Source organism: Prosopis cineraria, unplaced genomic scaffold (assembly GCF_029017545.1).
Source record: "Prosopis cineraria cultivar Desert tree isolate PC_DT_omini unplaced genomic scaffold, ASM2901754v1 PC11, whole genome shotgun sequence".
Classification (NCBI taxonomy): Eukaryota; Viridiplantae; Streptophyta; class Magnoliopsida; order Fabales; family Fabaceae; genus Prosopis; species Prosopis cineraria.
Genome location: NW_026555342.1, coordinates 4,443,092 through 4,449,381, shown reverse-complemented (window position 1 = coordinate 4,449,381; position 6,290 = coordinate 4,443,092). Strand labels below are relative to the sequence as shown.

The 6,290-nt window shown below is 35.5% G+C and overlaps 1 pseudogene; it reads right to left on the bottom strand.

Moving 5' to 3' along the window:
* Positions 1–1,306: 1,306 nt before the first annotated feature.
* On the bottom strand, positions 1,307–5,944 carry LOC129285173 (dihydrolipoyllysine-residue acetyltransferase component 5 of pyruvate dehydrogenase complex, chloroplastic-like; annotated as a pseudogene).
* Positions 5,945–6,290: the final 346 nt, after the last annotated feature.

The following is a 6,290-nucleotide window of genomic DNA, read 5'->3' as shown; positions in this document are numbered from 1 at the left end:
TTTGCAATCATTCCTTTTGGTGCTCTATCTAAACTCAAAAGTTTGCATGAATAATTATGCACTAATGTTAACTCAGATAATGAGTGGTGGCTTAAAAATGTTGAACACATCCTTCAAGAAATTGATGCATTAAAAAAATTGAAAGACAATTCAAAGCCTTGTGAATAAGTTGAATCAAAAGAGAGAAACTTTAGCAAACTGTGGGATGCTTTGCTACAAACAAACTAATGAGACAAAGGAATGGCTTTAGCCACTTGTAGGTAATCTATCTTTACTTGATTTATTTAACAGCTCAAATCCTCCTCAATTCGTGTAATTTTAGAGTGAGTTGTGGAGGATTTTGGTCCCTAAAAATTAGCATTCCTAATTAGCAATTTAAATGTTTAGAGTTAAAAATATTATTTTTACTTAACATTTTTTCATTCCAATTTTCATTATCTGCTAATAAATAAAAATATGTATGTAATGGAAACTTTTAACCAAAAACCTCCGACCAGCCTAACTAAATATGAATTACTTTTACCCTCTATTTGGTTTGAGAATAATGGGAGGAATGAGAATTTTAGTGAGCAGTTTAAAAAATAAATAAATAAATAAAGAGTTATAAAATTTCACTAGGAAAGAGTATGAAAAATTAATGAAAAACTTTCAATCAAATGAAGTCTTAAAAAAGTTTCTCAATCTCTCATCAACATATTGAACCCCATGCCCCCAAAAAAATGCATAATGAAAAGTCTAAAAATTAGTTTGAACATGAAGGGTTTATCTTAAGTCTTAACCTTTTTTTTTTGAGACAATTATTTTTATTTTATTTAAAAAAAAAGTTTAGATTCGTTAAGTTTTGAAAACTGGTCAAGCCAACAAGACAAACATGACAACTCAAGTCATGTTTGGTACATTAGAATTGAGTCCAAGAGAAATGGAATTGGAATTGGAATCATGTTTTCACTTGTTTGGTATGCATGAATCCAATTCCTTATGGATTCCAATTCAACCAAAATACCTAGAATTCAATTCCATCTTCATCATGATGGAATTGCTACAATTCCATGGAATTGTCATAAGTGCCCCACATACACACTCCATCATGATGGTGAGTTTTTTATTTTTTTTATAAGGGCATTTTGGTCTTTATCTATTTTAAATACATATATTTATTAATATTATATTCAGATTCCATCTTCATACCAAACATACATTTATAACTCAATTCTATTCTGATTCCAATTCCGATTCCAATTCCAATTCCGATTCCGATTCCATCAAAAACTCTTCCATCATACCAAACGAGGCCTCAAAGTATATCTACAAAGAGACCTATAAAATACTCATCAATAATGTTTTGATGTCAACATCAGTGGAGTTTTTACAGCTCCTCAATTACAAATTGGCCCCACTACCATCAGCATCAGCCGTACGTCACAATTAAAAAGCGCAAACGAATTCGCCATCCTTTTCAGAGAAAACCAACAACACTTACAAACACAAATCAATTTTAATACTCAATCATACCAGTTTGAAGGTGTTTGAACTTTCTGGGCTCCTCTCTCAAATCCCAAGCCTCTCTCAAATACCAAGCCTGATATGGGAAAAAAAAAATGTAAAAAACTTGTACTTTCTGCCATATTAATATGACTGAGTTACAGCAATGGCAATCATCTCTCTTTTGATTTTACAGGAACGCCTTTATACATTTGAACACGTTCCTTCATAGCATCTCTCCTAGGCCTAGCAACCTTGTTGTTAGGGTCAAATAGAAGGACTTCTTCAAACGCCTTCAGAGCAGATTTTATATTCCTTTTGCTTCTCATAGGCATCACCCAGATTGTTCCATGCTGTGACATAGCCAGGTTGAAGCTTCACGGCAGTCTCAAACTGAGCAATTCCCTTTTCAAGCTTCCCATCACGGATGTAGCTGACACCAAGAGCATTGTAGACCTAAATTGGTAACATGAAGATCATTAGCAAAGAACGTGATTCAAAAGTCATTCCCAAACAGGACGATTTAACATAAATGAACATAGGGCAGACTCATTGGCATGCTACAGGGCTGCAATTTAACATATGTACTCCCTTCAATCCATATTATAAGACACTTCTAACTACCTCACCATAACTAAAAAAAATGGTTAAAATATTAACTTTGCCTGAAAAAATAATAAACTTCCAATTTTATCCTTATTGAAATGAAAGATTTTAAATTTGCATTACATTCTCTCTCATTAATAAGTTTAAATAGGAGTAATATTGGAAAATGTAATTAAAATCCCATCAAGTGCTTTATATTAAGGAAACAAAAATCCTTTTAAAATACGCCCAATAATAGGAATAGGAGGAAGTATATCTCTAATGCAAAAAATGATGTTCGTTTATCACTGCACTCGAAAATGAATGCTTACATGGGGGATATTTTTTTCGGGATCTCTGGTGAGAATTGAGTATATTGTGATTTAGTGATGTTTCTCTCATTGCACAATACAAAGGTTTCAGATAGGAGGGGAAAGGCAATTCAGTCTTTGCAGTGATCCAATACATTTGGTCGTCTTTGGTGCATTATGGGATAACAGCTTGTATGTTTTCTCTTGGTGCTTGGTTCATGGCTTTTCATAGCAAGCCAATTTACTACATATGCAGAGGGATTGGGAAGTTTGTTGCATCTTTAAGTCTCTTTGTTATATTGTTTTCTGTTCTTGCTTCAACTCTTGTATGTTAAACTTTATCTTATCAGGGTACTTCATCATCTTCTAATGCATTGTCACTCTTCATCAATAAAATTTCTTCTTTTATCCACAAATCAAAATTAGAAAAATTAGAAAATATCATAAGCCAATGATAGTAGAAATGTGTAAAGATAGAAGTGAACATCACGCCTGCAGAGGGTATAATTGTGCTCTTTAGAATGAGAATTTTGAATTTTTCCCTCAAAGGCCTTCACACAAGATGGGTAAGCAACTCCAGTCAGTTATTCATATAAGGATACAGCTAAGCAATATTTAATCAAGTTACTGTATAGAGGACCAATACGCGTCCCATGGGCAGAATTATGCTCAATTCTCCATGCACTGAAGAAAACTTCTCCCTCAGCAGGTCCAAGTTTAGTGTTATGATTAAATTTTTCAGGAGACATTCAACAGTACCTAAGGTAGAATCAACAAGTTTTCCATTCGTACAGTAAGACCAATTAGTACCTCTCTGTTCTAACATAAATTTATGATAGTTCTAATTCATCAAACCTGGGCAAGATCCTGATCATCTCCATCCCACTTCTCAATAGCCTGAAGCAAGTACTTAGTAGCAGCCGGGTAAAATTTCCTCCTCAGCATCACTGCTCCGAGCTCAAAGAGTTCAGTGGCACTTGCATCACCACTTCTTACTTGTTCCTGAAACAGTTGATGAAAATGAGAAGCTGAAAAGAGCAACTAATTCCAGTTAATTTGCGTATAGTACTATAGCCCCCATTAAAGTAAAAAACCACAGATAAATTAAACTGCTTAAGAAGAAAGAATACAGAGTTTAACATGATTTAAAGAAGCTAATACCAAAGATCATGCTCAGGCAATAAGATTTAATATTTTAAAGGGATGAAATGGACAACGCTCAAGCTTTTACCTGTAACTCCTTGGCAGAAAGGTCAAGTTCTCTGCGAACAAGAACTTGGCGAATCACAAAGTATGACCCAACCCCTAGCAAACCTAGTAGCAATATCAAGTACAATAATTGGATCCCTAAATCAAATAATTCTCCAATCTCATATATCTCATTTGTCTTCAATGTGTCACTTGCATATGCCACTTGAGGAGAAACCACTGATAAAATTGGTCCCAACAACAATGTTGAGACCCATGAGCTTCCCTCATCCTCAAGATTCTGAATTGTAAAGTGGTTCCCTGAAAATTCCAATCCACAACATGAAAAAGAGTGGTGTCTGAGGCGACTATTTAATTTGAAAACAAAGTTCAAATATATGAAATGAGGGAAATTAGATCAATGCTCGGTAAAGTTTATACAATACTTATAATAAATGGTACATAAACTTTCCACTGAGTTTACTAAAAGTGACTCTTTGAATCTTGAAACCAAATGATACAATTAAAATTCATAGGTATGTTAACAAGCACAACCGTGACCTAGAGCGATCAAAATGGGTTGAAACCACTGGTTTAACTAATCCTATCAGCTTATAGACAGGTTTCAAGCATAAACCATTGACCCATACAAAAGAAGGTTAAACTGACCCACTTGTAGGCCAGGGAAGACTGTAGCCCGAAGTTTTCCCCCTTTTTTGGTTTGTTTGGTAAGTTGACCCATTTAGCTCACCAAGGCACCAACCCAAACAAACAGGTCAGATTTGGCCATTTATCAACTTGCCAATTAAGAGGGTCAACTGATTCAACCTATCCCACACACCGTTCGTAGAATGTCAACCAAATTTCATGGTTCCACCGCCACCTATTCAAATAACAAGCTAAGCAATCACCCGTTACGTATTATTGATAGAAGTAAAGGGAAAACCATATATACAAAGAATTCTGCAGAATATTTGGGAAAAAAGTGAAGGATGGACTAAGCTATTTTCATTAGCAGACAGACATAGACTTGGTGGACAAGCAAACATGTAGACAAATATGTCCGTGTCCCTATCATTTATAAAGTTCTATAAATAATCCCTGAAGCTTTGGTATTCACAAATGCAGAATAGGTGTTCCCAGGAGTAATCTCAAAATCAGTAAAATTGTAAGATCCTAAGACTTCGAAGTTTAAATTGAGACCCTATTATGATCCAACAAATTTGGCTCCTACACTCCAACAAATTCAGAACTGAGGTTGGCATTTGGTGAGATGGAACCAAATGGATTGTAACATTTTGTTTGAAAAAAAAAAAAAGAAATTAGGGTAATTTCGCCAAATTCATGGGAGTTCTATGTAATTTACTTTGAAATAAAAGTTTAGAAGTTTATGCCAAAACCGTGCACAACCAGTGAGAGAAACAAGTGCTAAGTGTTTCCGATAGATCAAACACACCAATGTCCGTATATTGATTTAACAGTCCACGTATGCATGTTCTGCAAATTAACAAAATCATTTAGAAAACATCTTCGGTACCTGTGCTGTACTCATGAAGTTGCAACTGCTTGGGCCCGGCCTTGTCAACCAATTCCCTCCACTTTCTAGACAGTGAATGGACGCCAACCTAAAATGTACACAAAGAAATACCTCTGTAGACTTTACTATTAGGTGCCATCTTAAATTTGGAAGGGGGAAATATCCTCACAGCCCAAAATAGAGTAGTAAGAACCTTATCAAGAACTGATGTAATTAGTCCACCATCCATAGCCAAAGCAACTGCAAAGTTGATGCTACTATTAGACGTAAAACTCTTGCCATCTCTACAACTCGGAGAAGCTTTCACCGCCGAACTTGGTCCAACATTATCGGGAACTCTCTCCGATTGCCGCTCGGCAGAAGATGGAGTTAGCCCAGAGGTAGAAGGAGGATAAGGTGAAGAGTTAGCTTTAGACTTAGCAAGGTCAATTTCATGCCCCGTCTCTGCCAATAGAGCGATAGTAGTAGACCAAGCAGCCGCAACTCCACCTTCGTCCACCACAATTGCCGAAAAATTCCCATCGTAGAAGGTCTCCACGTCCATTTCGGCCGTATTAGACTCGACCACCACTATACTCTCTGCTTTAGAGAGCTTATCTTCTTCAGAAACGATCTTCCCTTCGGTAATCGCTGAGCTCAGCGCCGGCATAAATATCTCCCGGATGTTGGCCTGAATCTGGGTTCTGCTCCTGTTTCCAGTAGCGGCGCGGAATGAAGGCGGCAAAATTGGTTTCCGATGAAGGGCCGAGGAAGAGCGCAGAAAGGAAGTATTCAGAAGGTGAGCCATTGGACAAAGGATTACGGACGCTCCGTCACTGTAACAAGTTCAAGGCAAATTATCTGGGGATAAAATTTTATGTCATATTATAATTAGTCATGTATCGTTATTCGTCGCTTTCCATGAGATAAATAATCAGGGGAAAACAAAAGCAGAAATCTTAATCAAAAATATGGATACGGGAAAAAAAATATTCAAAAAGTCTTATGTCAAAAGTATCGAACGGTTTGAAGTGGGGAAAAATGCATATATATTATGAAATTATTTTCTCAATACATTTATAATAAAAAAATTAATTAAATAAATTAATTTTAATTATAATTAATTATATTATAATGTGGATAGTGTTTGAATTTTATTTTTTAAAATTAATTTTGATAAAATTAAATATATTTGAATAATTGATTTA